This window comes from Lactuca saligna, chromosome 4 (assembly GCF_052625555.1).
Source record: "Lactuca saligna cultivar CGN05327 chromosome 4, ASM5262555v1, whole genome shotgun sequence".
In the NCBI taxonomy this organism is placed as follows: domain Eukaryota; kingdom Viridiplantae; phylum Streptophyta; class Magnoliopsida; order Asterales; family Asteraceae; genus Lactuca; species Lactuca saligna.
Genome location: NC_136420.1, coordinates 283,767,277 through 283,782,685, shown reverse-complemented (window position 1 = coordinate 283,782,685; position 15,409 = coordinate 283,767,277). Strand labels below are relative to the sequence as shown.

The 15,409-nt window shown below is 40.7% G+C and overlaps 1 long non-coding RNA gene across 12 annotated transcripts in view; it reads left to right on the top strand.

The window, feature by feature from the left end:
• Positions 1-3,393: 3,393 nt before the first annotated feature.
• The window catches only part of LOC145043693 (uncharacterized), a 32,958-nt gene continuing 20,942 nt past the window's right edge, over positions 3,394-15,409 (top strand). For 3 of the 12 annotated variants that reach the window (XR_013681117.1, XR_013681116.1, XR_013681115.1), the window contains exons 1-6: positions 3,395-3,806; positions 3,936-4,611; positions 4,748-4,901; positions 4,986-5,109; positions 5,261-5,340; positions 5,634-5,837. This is a non-coding gene — a long non-coding RNA (uncharacterized LOC145043693). Of the gene's footprint in view, positions 3,807-3,935; positions 4,612-4,747; positions 4,902-4,985; positions 5,110-5,260; positions 5,341-5,411; positions 5,562-5,633; positions 5,838-5,992; positions 6,008-13,809; positions 13,896-15,186; positions 15,348-15,409 lie in introns of those variants that run through there. The other 9 variants (XR_013681119.1, XR_013681126.1, XR_013681123.1 and 6 more) reach the window with 9 other exon arrangements.

Here is a 15,409-nt window from a genome sequence, read left to right as displayed (position 1 = left end):
AGCCCATAAATATAACTGGGATGTACTTGACCTGATAGTAGCATGGTCTTTTTGGGTTGCATTCACTGGTGCAATTTGATAGGATAGACTTTTGAGAATAAGGCTATTTGTGATTTATTAACATATTATAAGTATAATATATTAATTGAGAAATCATATTATCTAATTAGTATTGGTCAAAAATTAATTTGGAATTAATTTAGTAATCAAAAGAGACTAATTAAATATATAGGGGGTGATTAAGTAAATCAATGATTCTTATAGTGTGGGCCAATAATCCATGGTTAATTATGATGGGCTAAACCAATATGATAGTCCATGGATAGTCTATGGAGGTTTCACCCATGGATCCTATGTAATATGAAGGTTCATGGTGCATTAGGGTTTGCATGGATGTAACCCTAGCCATTGTAACACTATAAAAAGCACACCCCTAGAGCCAAAATTGGTGGCTCTATTCATTCTAAGTGAGTGATAATTTATTTTTAGCTAACTAGCCTATTCTCTGAAGTCTCCTCTTACATTTGGTATTTGTGACACATTAGAGGCATCATACTTGAGGTGCTAAAGCTTTGTAAGGCCAAGAAATTCAAACTTCATAAGAGGTATTCATTTAACTATGAGTTTTATGTTGTCTATCCTCTATTGGATGCTAGTTAGGATGTATGTTTTAGAAAATTGAAATTGAATGTATAGTTAGAGAAAACACAGATCCAAACCATCTAGGGTTGCATGTGCTCCATAGGGGTATTGTAGTGCTTAAAACCCAAGAAATACCACATACCATACATATCATATGAGCCATACATATCAAACATACAATAGGAGGTGTTATGTGCCAACCATAGTCTTGTCATTATGCCATAAGCCGTATCATGGTCTTTCTTGCGAAGCCAAGATCCAAAACCATGGGTCTTACAGACAAGAACCAGGAGCCACCTCTTGGTCTTCCATGTAAGCATCACAAAGACAACTAGCATATAATCTACAACTACTTAACCAACTAACTGCCAGAGTTCAGACTCTGGTCTTGCATACAAATTGCCAGCAGCCACCTCCTGGTCTTTCATACAATTGCTAAGGGCCACCCCTATGTCTTCCGATAATACATAAACCAAATAGGCCGACATTGGTGCCTTCAACCCATAGTACAGTGAGGAGACTCACCTCAACAGCTAAACCTACAAAAATATCTCTGACTGCAGATCCGCTAGAATCCTTGTGCTATCAAACAAATAATACCCAATTATCAATTAGGTTCCAAGCCAAATCCAATAATCCATAAATGGGGTAAAATACCATCTTACCCTTCACCTAGTTTGGTCCAAGACTAAGGCCCAAACTTTCCATCATAAAGGCCCATAAACCAAAAGTCATCAAAAGCCCACTTATGGCCCAATTTTCCAAATTAAGCCCAACCCTTACATAGGCCTTACCCTAAAGCCCAATAACTTTATCTAATCCAAAACACATGTTCAGAGCTGGTCGAACAAAACCCCAAGCAATCCAAGCCCAAGCGACAGCCAAATCCGAAAAGAAATTACAAGGCCCAAATATCCGAATTGGGCCCAAATCCATCATGGACCTATCTCGAGAAGGCCCAACATCCTAAAACGCCCGAAATATCCAATGGTCCACCCTAGTCCACTCTGGTCAATGGTCAAATGCCCAAAAAGTCAACAATTCACAAAAACCCAATCTGGTCAAATACGCCCTACATACACAGCTGGTACGCCCAGTGTACAACCTTTGGGGCCAGTACGCGTAATATGCCAAATGGGTACACCCGTCGTACTCCTCTGAACCCCAACCAACTCCAAAAAGCACTTAATCACTTAAGCCCTTGTTCTAAACTCTCATATCTGATTCCCATAGATGACTTATTACGTAAATTTGGCAACTCTACTTGCATACATATCTTATATGGGACTCTAAAGCTTAAAAGAGCTTAATGAAAGGTCTTAACACATGCATGAGTCCAAACGAACCATAAAGATCACATTTTTATGCCTTTGGGACACCTAAAACGTCCAGATCCACAATATCAAACCTCTGAAACAACCATAGCTCACAAGAGCCACCAAAAGAGGGTAAAAGGACTATGAACAACCCCAAAAAGAAGATCTAACCAAAGAGTGAGCAAGATAGAGACTTTATACCTTCAAGATCAGGAAATGATAATGCAACTTCCGGATCTCTAAGATCATTTCAAAATAGTGAGTCATGAACCTTCTCCTTCTCTTACACAAGCCACCACAAACACTTCCCTAAGCTCCAAGACTTACTTAAGGCACTCTTGGGTTTTAAGATAGATGAAAGGATATGGAGGCTAACTAAAAAGACCCAAAGAAAGGTTATAATGATATAAGGGTAAGAACCCCAAAATTAGGGTTTGGCTCGAAGGGAGTACACCCAGCATAACCATTATTACGCTCGACATACTCACGAATGACCACTTTACCCACTACGCCCTGTATACTCATCTAGTACGCCCCGAATACTAGATGACCTTCCAACACTTAGAACTTTACTCGACCCTAGATCCTTCGTCCTAAGTCTGTATCCAACGAACTCTATATCCACTGAAAGGTGACGAGAAACCCTAAACTTCTATCAACCTACCCTCTCCTTAAAACATCTAGAACAAAAACCCAAAATTCATACAGGACCGAGTTAACAAATTAAGATTATACTCATGGGCTCCGAAAACACCATCGAACACTTATATCACTTAAATCATAACTCCCACATCCAAAAAGGGCCAAACCATTTCTTCCCCAAGTCCTTAAGCCTCATGATAACTGATGATTGGGCTATAGCCCCGAATAATAAAGCAATCCAAAACCGAGTGTTACATTATGCAAAAAAGTTGAATTACTAATTTCAATATAATGTTAAATAGTTAATATCATAGCTAACATATGGATGTATACTAAAGCGCAGTGAGACAAACTTATCAAATGGTCATGAGTTGTTTTTCTTTTTATATGTGTTTCTTTTGTGTATTGTAAGACATTGAATGTGATTTTTTTTTTTTTGGTAATAGTTAGTCTTCATATATATATATATATATATATATATATATATATATATATATATATATATAGGTCATGAACCGTGATTTAGTTGAATATTTGTACATTTAGAAAAATATATATTTATATATATATATATATATATATATATATATATATATATATATATATATATATATTAAAGTTGTGAAGGAAAAGAACAGTAAAATTGGCATAGTTTGTCCACCTTTGGTCCCTTAATTTACATATCTGGTCCCTCTACTTCTTTAATTAATTTATATCATATCCTTTTGTTTGTCTTCTATTCCGTTATTTTAATTTATTACTTTCTTTTCTTTGTTTTGATTAATTTAAGGGTTTCCGCTCCACCGCTTTCACCAGATTCTCGATTGTTCTTCACCCTCTCATATTATCTTCATTCTTCCTTTTGGGATAGTCATGTTTAGTCCACCGCCTTACTATCCAACGAGTTGATCTACTTCTTCTTCATCCTTCAGCACCTCCTTCGCATCAACTTATTTTAGCTCTGCGATGGTTACAGATCGCTTCCATCTCTCATGCGTCGTCTCTACTTGATTCTTCCTTTTGGGATAGTCACGTTTAGTCCACCGCCTTACTATCCAACCAGTCGATCTAATTCTTCTTGATCCTTCAGCACCGCCTTCACATCAAGTTAGCCTTTCCTTGCATATTTGTTTCTATTTGTTAGCTATGCACCTCCGCCACCCTTTTCATTTTTGGTCCAGGCGACTGAAGAGGACTTTGGAGCAGGTAAGCTTCCTCCCAACAGATACATGGCGAGAAAGTCTCCTTTTTTCCTCTCTCGCATCATCTACACTTTCTTATCTTCCCACAACTTCTTTTTTATTAAATTAACTGAGTTGGGTTTCTTCCACACAGTAAGTCTGCCATGAACGATCGACCGTTTCGAGGATTTGTCGTCGTGTGTCCCACAATCTGGATTTTCAGGCTTCTGTTGAAGCCCTTACCAGTAAGATTTTCCATCTGAAGGGTCGATTCATAGAAGGTTGTCGCATCTTCCCTATTTTTCTTGAGTTTTCATCTATGATCCTTGATTTTCAGTTGTTGATTCCTTCAATCAGGTGAATCTTCTCTATGAAAACTTAGTTGAGTTCTGTACACCACAAATTTGGCCAATTGTTTTTTTTAATATTTTCATTATATCTCCACATATGATGCTTTATGATGTTTGAGAATCAATTTTTTTTCCCAAGGTAATATCACATTTTTCTTGAATTTCTTGTGTTTCTTGCACACAAGTTGTTTGATACATTGTCTGTATGTGTATTCTAATGCAACTGTCACATGAGCGCCATGAATGAAACTCCCAAGTAGAAATTGCACAGACTCACTCTTCTTAACGGTCTCTGTGTTTCCACTGAGTCTAATCTAGCCTCCCAGACGGCTGCCGTTGGGGTATGGATTAATGCAAGGTCATAATTTCAGACAGAAGGGAACAATGGGGTTGATCAGATATATTGCATTGCAGAACTTGAGTTTTGATAAAACATTGATCAATCGTGAGCGTGGTATTATTCTACATAAGACGGAAGAGGTTTGTGTGTTTGCATTTTTATTTGCCTTGATTCAGTTTGGTTTGTAGGCTAAGATTAGATTCAACACTCAGTTCCAACTACAACTATAGGATAATCATGTATCAGCTGTTTTACTGATTGTATATGTTATTTCAGATGAGAGCACAAACAGAAGAAGTAATCTTTGATCATTTGCATTCTACTGCTTTCCAATACACGCCCCCTTAGAAGGACCATTCTTGGACCTGCTGAAAACATCCAGAAAATAACTTAAGATTACATTTCAACCCACTATGAAGCTCACAGAATGGTATCCAACTCAAACTTTAACCCATTTTAGTATGATGTAAAAATATAAGTATCTACTCTTTTTGTCTGTCACACGTAATTTTAGCTTCTGGGACTGTTAAACATGTGAAGCGATTGAGGAACGAAACATGATTTGGGAGTATATGCTTACACTGTCCGGTGGTAATGGAAAGATAGACAAAGATCAAACTTTCTTAGATGGAGAAGAAGTAAGTATTTGGTTTACAAGTTTCTAATGATTAGGTCACAATTATTGCAAATTTTGTGTTTTTGTGTCCAAGAATGTTTGATGTATATATATATATTTTTTAATTTTTTAGTCTAATTTATGTTAATTATGATTTGTAATGTAATCACTAGGTTGAAGAGGTTATTCGCACGATGGAGGTAGAGGTTGGTCGTTCATGGATATTGCAAAGTATGCAACATCCCCATGTTTGGTGAGTAATTTTTAAATTTTTTTTCTATGTCAAGATTACTAACGAGGGTATTATTGTAATATGTGATGAAGTCGGCAGATGTGGGTGGTGTCTTTTAAGTTGCACAATAAAACATTTTTCAACTATTTTTACGCTATTTCTCCAATATTTTTTTTTACAAATACGCCACCAAATTACTTTTTTCTCACATCCAAATTCAATGAAGGTGTGTGTCTTTGTTTTACTATGATATTTATTTCCAATATCTATCACTCACAATAGTAAATTAACGACTGTTGTCTTATTCGTTGCAGCTTGGATATGGTTCAGCTTCCATAGAATTGCTATTAGGGTACTTTAACATGTTTATATTGGTATTTCCATATATACCCTTTTAGTTTTATCAAGTTGTAAATTCTTGTAAGTACTTTGAAGCACAATTCACTTCCATCTCTGAAGAAGATGTTCAAAAGGAATCAGACTCTCCACATCTCAAAATCACTAAAGCTGTTGAGAAAGTAAGATCGATAACCTTATTATTAGTAAAACTAATTTTAATTGGATATATAAAAGTTTCTGAAATTTATAACTGTATTGTATTTGCGAGGTGTCATTAAGCTAAATAATTATTAAATAAACCGGTTATTGTAATTAAATTTCATAATTTTTACAGATTCGCCATCTGTCAATGCCCCACTTTGGATAAATTGGCTAACATATTGGAGTCTTGCTTTAGATTTGGTCATAATCTCTTAAAACAGTATCGACATGTGACTTGTAACGACCAAAAATTTCAACAAAATTTTAAACTTTTCAAAAACAACCCATTTTAATAATGTTATTACAAAAAGGTTTTCAATACATTTATTATCAGAGTATTCCCAGAACCATGTCATACACATAAACACGAGGAGCGGTACGATCACACCTTCGCCTTGCCACGGTCTCCTGAAGAATCTAAAAAACATTAAACCACAACTGTAAGCCCGAAAGCTTAGTGAGATACCCCCAAAATACCAACCACATATACCATACACATATAACATGTCGTATCATAACCGAATCACAGAACAGCCATGCATATCGGGTCTACTGTGTGACTGGTTCGCCGTATCGGGACTTCAGTCCACTGGGTCCACCCTTTGAGTCTAGTCATGTCCCTCGAGTCTGCAGTGTGGTTGGTCCGCCCGCACCGGGCCTTCAACCCACCTGGTCCACTCTCTGAGTCTACAGTATGAATGGTCAGCTCGCATTGGGCCTTCAGTCGGCCTGGTCCACTCTTCGAGCCTCGGCACGTCTGGTCCGCCCTCATGGGGCCTACAGCCTATCCGGACCGCTCGTTGGGCCTTCGGAACAACCGGTTCGCCCTGGGTATCTTGGTCTACAGCACAAAGCAGGATCCGCCTCAACCCAACTCCAGTCCAAACAACCATGTGCACATAAACATACAATCATATAACAGTTCACAGTCAACAAGTCGATCAAACAGATCACATAACATATCATCATCCTAACCAGGATACCGACCTAACCGGTCACTAGCATATACCATCCTAACTACCAGGATGCAAACATATCAAAGCAATAGCATAACAACAAATACCCGGATCTCAATCCGATAAAGGGTCGGCCTTGGTGCCTTAGACCCTATTGATATAGTGACGATAACTCACCTTGCGATTGCTAATACTCTGAACTGAAGAAGCAGATTTTCGAATCACCAACTCACCGCAAATCCCGAAGTAGCCCACATAGCACAAATACCCATTAGGCCAAGCATATATATTCACTTATCAGGCCAAGGCCAAAGTCCAAATCCTATACAAAGTCCAATATTGGCCCAATTTACCAAATTGGTCCCAACTCACCAAATTGGCCTAGATCCAAGGTCCATAATAATAATTGGGCCCAAAATACTCTATCCAAAATTTCCAGTCATGGCCCATAAACCAACAACACACAAATAGCCCAAACTCTAAGGCCCAACATTAAAATCCAATCAGGGGAAGTACGTTGGGCGTACCCTCCTTGGTACGAGGGGCGTACACGATGAATCACAACTAGGGATCAGGGCACTAGCCAGCTACGCGGGTCGTACTCAAGTGCTACGCGGGTCGTAACCCTGCCACTCATTAAGTCCTTATAACTTCTTATTGGCTTAAGCTCTTAAGCCCAAACTTCAGATCCCTAGGCCAAATATGCCTAAGATTCATAAAGTCTCAAACTTTATTACTTGGGACGTCCATAAAGCTCTTAATCCAAGGTCTTAATCCATTAATCCGTACATATCTCACACATTGAACAACCACAGCCCTTGGGACCTCATTTTTTCTCCCTCAAGACCTCTCCAAAGGTCTGAAAGGACAGATAATCTCGGCCAACACAAAGCATGAATCTAGATGAGGACTTTTGGGACAAGAAACATGCTAAAACTTCACAACACTTAGATCTATGCAAAATAATTGACAAGCAAGAAGCTTTATACCTCAAATAAGCTCCAAAGGATGATATCTCTCTAGATCGACAAGCTCCAATCGCTCCTTTCCTTCTTTGACCACTTCTCCTTTCTTCTACTAGCTTTTCTTTTGCCAAAAAGGAGCTTTCCAAGGCCAAACACACCCAACAATGGAGGGAATACGGGTTTCTAGGGTTCCTGAGGTTAAGGGTGAGCTTATGGAGGCTAGGGTATGAACCAACATGTTCCTTATATAGTGGCTGACCCTAATTTTAGGGTTTGGGGTTTCTGAGAGTATATTGGGCGTACCTCTAGTACACTGGGCGTACTCACCTTGCCACCCTGCACATCTCCCTTCACTACACTGGGCGTACGTCCAGCTTACGCTAGCGTACCCAGCCAAACTCTAAAACACATGCATGGCTTGCATGGATCCCCTTTTTCCACTTTTTCGTTAAGATCTATAATCAATTATCATCTTTAAAACTCCACAACTCCTCTACTCTAAACCCGCTCCCAAATAACTTTACATTCAGACGAGGGTGGCGAGAAGCCCTATGCTTCTAACAACATACACCAGTCCGAAACCTTCTCAGATAAAACCCATTTCCCATAAAAGGACCAAAATTACTCTTCCTCTTAAATCTTAGGGACTCATAATTAAACACTTTAAGAACGGGGTGTTACAATTCTTCCCCACTTAAATTAGGCTTCGTCCTCGAAGCCTGCGAAAACTCTACTCCAGAACTACCCCCGCAATGCACCGCCTGGCATTCACCGGACCAGGTTCCTTAAGACACAACCAACGAATCCTGAAACCCAACTATCCCTTTCTTGATGACAGGATGACACATGCCTCACCCTCAAAGCAACTCCCACAAGTCCTCCACCGCAATCTCATAACCACATTGAACTGGCTCTAGTGTCCCCGGGTTAGGAAAAACTCGATACACTGATGACACTGCCAAACATCCTTCAGGGTGAATCCCCACCACAAAACAAAGTCTAACTGGAAATCCGAGATTCCATCCATGCATCCCCGCCGAGCCTCTGCAACCATCCCACCCGGATGTGATCCCATACCACGGTCGCAATTACGCTGCTCAATCACTATAACTGGACCACTCCAATCCTAACTCTGCGCTGCTGCTTTCACTTCCGTGAATTTACACTCCCTCTCGGAGCTACATTCCGCTCTCTTTCCTTACCAAGGAATCCACTTGGCCGCTTTGTCACTACGACAAGTGCCACGGTGCTCGCCCAACGCTACACCACTCCCTTTATAGCATAACCGTTATCCATACAACACACATGCTCTGAATCTGCTCACAAGGACTCTCGAGTCCATGCACCATCTCCACCAATCGAGAACAATACCCGGGGTCAGACCTTCTAATGCTAACACATCACTACATACTCAACCCCTTTCCTCGAACCGGTCTAACAATACCTGCAGAGTCTTCAACATGACTGGTCCGCCTTACTAGACCTTCAGCCAATCTGGACCACTCTCAAAACCTTCAGCCAATCTGGACCACCCTCCAGGGCCTTCAGTCTGGCTGGACCGTCCTCCGAGCCTTCGGTCTGAATAGTACACCTACCGGTCTTCAGTCTATCCGAACCGCTCAACTAGCATTCATCACTCCGAGTTATCTCTCCGGGAAATCCTCCCATGCATACTGTTCTAGCCCTCTAGGGGTTCCGAACTCTATCTCCATCATACATACTCGATCCCGGCCTGATCCCAGACCCTCCACAATCAATACCATAGGTCTATATCCCGCCCCGCACGCCTACCACTCACTCATACCAGCCTGCTCTCGGCTGACAGAAACACTGCTGAATCCCAAGCAGCTAAACAATCTCTCATGCCTATCGACCATCCGGAGAATTTCCAATTCTCCCCCACTTAGAGCACCGACTATCAACCATCGGTCGATATCACCGACCTCCCAAAACAACCTTGCACAAAACCCAACACTTACACGCGGACTGATTCCCACTAGCACTAGCAACCTTCACAAAATCACATTTCCACACTGATCATCCCGCTCGAAAGAAACTCAATCTTCAACTAACCACTCCTCAGACTGCAGATGCTACCCATCATTTAGACCAATGCCATATTTCCACTAATAACCTTCATGAATGATAACCAACGAAAACCTAAACACTAACCCATAACCATACCAAACCCTCAAGGAACAACGGATACCAAAACGAAAACCACATAACGAGACTAGCAGATAATAATACTCCACATTAATCACAAGATAACAAGATATCAAGAAAGGAACATACCCGCAGCTACATCCGGCACTACTCTGACCTCCTCTACTGTAAGCTGAAAAGCACGACCCTGAGCCCTTGGGGGCTCCGCTCCACCCTGACCTCCACCCGTGATCCTCAAAGTGGCCGGTGCTGGAGCCTGCACCGGTCCCGCAGCAAGCTGTGGACAATTGACCCTCAAGTGCCCAACCTAATGACAATGATAATAGATCCTCAAATCCCCACCCGGGGCTGCCTGCCGACAATCCCGCGCATAGTGCCCCTCCTTTCCGCACTTGCGGCATGCACCACTGGACCTACAAACTCCAGTGTGACCCCTCCCACACTTCCTGCAACCGTGGCTGCTCTGATCTCCCACCCTGGAATCAACGGTCTTGGACCGTTTCGATGCCGGCTGTGACTGCATCGGAGCTTGCCTCAACTCACGCAACTGCAACTCAATCTCCAACTCTCGCCGCCTGGCGGCCTCCTGCAACTCTAAAAAGGTCTCGCACCTCTGCGTGGACACAAACTGTCTGATATCTCTCTTTAGCATACTCAGATATCGGGACATCTGAGCCTGCTCCAAAGCGAACTCAGGGCAAAACATCGCCCTCTTAGTAAACATCCTGGTGATCTCCGTCACCGACTCCGAATCCTGCTTCAGCTCAAGGAACTCCTGAGCCAATCTCTCCCTCTGAACCTGCGGAACATAACAAGTGCTAATCATCTCTCTGAACTGATCCCATGAAACTGCGGCCCTCTGCGCATCCGAATATGACCCCGTGATCAATCTCCACCAATCCTTTGCCCCGAGCCTTAATAGGTTCAGAGCACACCTCACACTCTGATCAGCAGGGCATGAACACGTGAAGAAACACCCCTCCATGTCCGATAACCATCTCATAGCAACGATCGGGTACTGAACTCCATCAAAGGTGGGAGGCTTCGTATTATCGAAGTCCCGATACTGGAAACCTTTACCATCTCCTCCCCCTGCCGCTGCTACAGCCGCTATAGCCGCCACGGCAACCGTCTCAGTGAGAGCTGCATAGCTCTCATCAAAATACTCCACCATGGTGGTCTTGATCGACCCAAACAGTTCCGGCAGCTCGGCCCGGAACAACGCAGCAACCTCATCATGCAAGATCTCACGAATCCTCGTATCCAAATTGCACGTGCTCATCTGACCGATAACCTCGGGCGGTACTGACCCGCCCGGAACTCCCTATCCTGCTCCTGATCCTGACCCGGATCCACTCCCAGCATGCCTCGAAATCTCCATACTAAAAATAAACCACAAAATCTCAGACATTTCCCACTATCCCAGGAACCAACTCTCAACCCAACCCTAGAGGTCATGGTTTCCATGATACGCGTATGGGTCCTGTGCTTTCAGTAGTACGGGCCCATACTACCTTCCACACCTACCCATATTTGTATGAAGTACTACCACAACACCCTAGTGACAAATATGCATAGCAAGCGCTCAATCGTCGCTCCTAGAGGAACACTGAAAACCTCATACAGAAGGAGACCCTAGGCTAGCCGGAATCATAAAACAGGCAACATTATCATGAAATCCTGAAGATCCCTAGCCTAGTACTAGCATGATGTTCTATCAAAGCTCGAAAACAAATATCATGTATGGTATTTTGGGGTTACTTACTGGCTCCGGCTGATCGTACCTCCGCGTCCTTCTTTTTCATAATTTGAAAACCATTTTAAATTCTCTTTTAAAAACTCTCCTTGATTTGAGACTGGATTCAAACGAATGTTCCCCCAATTCACTCAAACCAAGGCTCTAATACCAACTTGTAACGACCAAAAATTTCAACAAAATTTAAACTTTTAAAAAACAACCGATTTTAATAATGTTATTACAAAAAGGTTTTCAATACATTTATTATCAGAGTATTCCCAGAACCATGTCATAAACATAAACACGAGTAGCGGTACGATCATGCCTTCGCCTTGCCACGGTCTCCTGAAGAACCTGAAAAACATTAAAACCACAATTGTAAGCCCGAAAGCTTAGTCATACCCCCAAAATACCAACCACATATACCATACACATATAACATGTCATATCATAGCCGAATCACAGAACAACCATGCATATCGGGTCTACTGTGTGACTGGTCCGCCGTATCGGGCCTTCAGTGCACTGGGTCCACCCTCTGAGTCTAGTCATGTCCCTCGAGTCCGCAGTGTGGTTGGTCCGCCCGCACCGGGCCTTCAACCCACCTGGTCCACTCTCCGAGTCTACAATATGACTGGTTGTGACAACCCTAAATCTATTCCCGTTACAAATCCCATTTTCACTAACGGAATACGTTAACGTACGTTATTTTATGTAATATTTGGAATCGTTAATATCCGAATATCTAATTATATGCATGTCCTAATATCATTATAAGTAATATAACTCATACGTGTTAATCTAGTTTAACATAATAGAGTTGTATTACTGTTTCAACCACTTCACCCGGGTAAAAAAAGTTTTAACCCCGTTAAACTTTAGCATCGAGTAGCCGTGTATCGGGTACAATACCCGAGACATATAAAAACACTTGAACACTTCAACTGGACTCTTTTACCACAATTACACCTCTCTCTCACTACTTTCTCTCTCTAGACCCGAAATCGACTCCAAATTCGCGAATTTCCGACTTCCAAACGTAAGGATTCATCCCCTAACTTAATCTAATCATACTTTACTGCTTTTAGAGTCCAAAATCATGAGAATCAAGGACCATAAAGGAGTTTACGGCCTAAGAAGCTCCTTAGGCCGTAAACCCCCAAAATCATGCCAAAGATCAAGTTTTTCCTCATGTTAAGCTAGTATACTAATTAAGGCATGTATCTAGAAGGGTTTGGACACTAAAACACATGGATTAGACATGTAAAAAGGAGTTTACGGCCCAAGCATGTGCTTAGGCCGTAAACACCTCAAACACCCCAAAAACACTTGTTTAAAGTCCCAAAAACTCTTCTAAGATGTTTGGTAAATTGGACTTGACGCTAAGGAACACTTAAATGCATCAAACAACTCCATTTGAGGACAAAATGAGGAGTTTATGGCCTAGCTTAAGCTTGGGCCGTAAACACCCAAAAATTTGTGTCAAACAAGTCCCTAAACTACCCTAGTGCTTGTAAGGAATTTAGTTAAGGCCTTTGGAAGTGTGTTGTACCATTTAACTTCACATTTGGACACAAAATGAAGAGTTTACGGCCAAGGGTGTTCTTGGGCCGTAAACTCCCCAAAAATATATGCCAAATTGTCCCAAACTCACTATATGGCCTTCTAGGATTTATCTAAGGTGTATGAGACTTTGTTGTACCAATAAAACATACATCTTGAAGGGTTTACAAGAGTTTACGGCCCAAGAACAAGTCTTGGCCGTAAACTCCCCAAAAATGTCACAAATTATGATGTTTAATCCCTTAAAATAGTCCAAGACACATACCACTAAATCAAGGAAGTGAAATAAGACCTTAAACATACACTTTGGAGTGCCACAAGAGTTTACGGCCAAACCTAGGGGGTTTACGGCCGTAAACTCCCAAAGGATGGCTTTTGGGCCATAAACTCCAAAAGAGTGAGCTCGTGAACCCTCCCGTAAATCATTCATGACTTTGTACCACTCTCGGGAACCCCTTCTAGGCCTTAAAACCCCGAAAACGATGCTAGAATGTCCAAATACTATAATGAAAAGCATAAGATGATTAACTTCTTGTAAAATACATATTTCGTATGACATTAGGGTCCTAGGAGGTGCTCAAGAGGTTATTGGGTACCAAACGCTCAATCGACACTTTTACCCGATTTACCCGATTTCCGCGATTTCAGGTGAGTTCATACCCCTTAAAAGAACCTTTCAAATGTTTTATATGTTTTAGGGGGAAGATACAAGTTGAATATACATGTTTATGAAAAGTTATACAAGACTATTTTTCAGATTTCAGAATTAATCACATGTGATTCACAACCTGTAGTTCAAATCACATGTGATTAATCACTATGCTTTATAACTAAATCAATTGTCTTCAAAACTACTTTGGATTAAATAACAAGTTTTTTAATGTTCCTTTCGTGCAATACTTTTGTTAAATAAAACTCTTTATAAGAATGTAATCAAACTAATATATTTATATAAGTAAGACTTGAAAGACTTAGGACCGATAGCTCGCCTTATTTCCTGTTTCTTGTTTGATTGTGGACTTAGGGTAGTAGTTATCCATCCGACTGTCATTGATTTCTTAATTATATATCTCATACATTAGTACAGATTATGAGTACTTCTTAATTCATTAATTACCTGAATCACTACTTGATTAGAACCACATACACTAAATTAACTATAATGCGTATAGTTAAGGACTCTATCCCTTGTTTCCACTATTACTCTAAACTACTATAATTCTCTATATTATGAAGCAATACACTAATAAGAAAATACAATACAAGTTATACGAAAGATTACTACACTATAATACAAGAGAATGCACTAATCATGAGACAACTCACTAATCCACTACGGGATACTCTATACGCTATACACTATGCCCGAAGTTTTCCGATAGGAAGACGACACTATATGTATAGATCTATACGGGGCAGATGCTATTACATCCCGACTGATAACTTCAGTCCGAGCTGCTCAGGCCCAGGGATGCTTTTACTCTACTACACTATGCATGATTGGGAATGTCATGGGGGTTCGCTATTACTCACACTATTGGGAATATACTAGAAAGACACTATAACCGCACTAAAATACTAAAAGAAAGATGAAGTAATATCCCGAAGTAAATAAGTATCTAATACTAAAGGATGCTGCACCACTATTATATACTCTAAGAATAACTCACTATATTACATTACTTAATGCTGAGTCACTATTACACTTCTATGATAAATGACATTCAAAGATAGAAACAACAGATTTCTTAAGGATTTTCATTTACTATGCAGTTCTGGAGAATATGGGATTTTCTAGGTTTCACCACTATTTATGATTTCAAACTTCAGTTTTCATAATAATGACTCTAATGCTTTTTATACAAGTACTCACACTGAAACTCTTATGAACTCACCAGCTTTATGCTGATATTCTTTTCAAAATAACTTGTATCTTCAGGTCAAAGATAGACAGGTACAACAGCAGCATTTTTGGAGAAGGTGGAGGATACAAGACCCATCTCTTATTTTTGTTTACTTTTGGTGTTTGTCAAACATTACAAAACACACTTGTAAATACACTTACTATATAAATGAAATGGTTGTATGTTTCTGCTTTTACTATTATACAATTGTGATGATACTGTACACTACGTCATCCACCCCGAAACGTATTCCGCCGT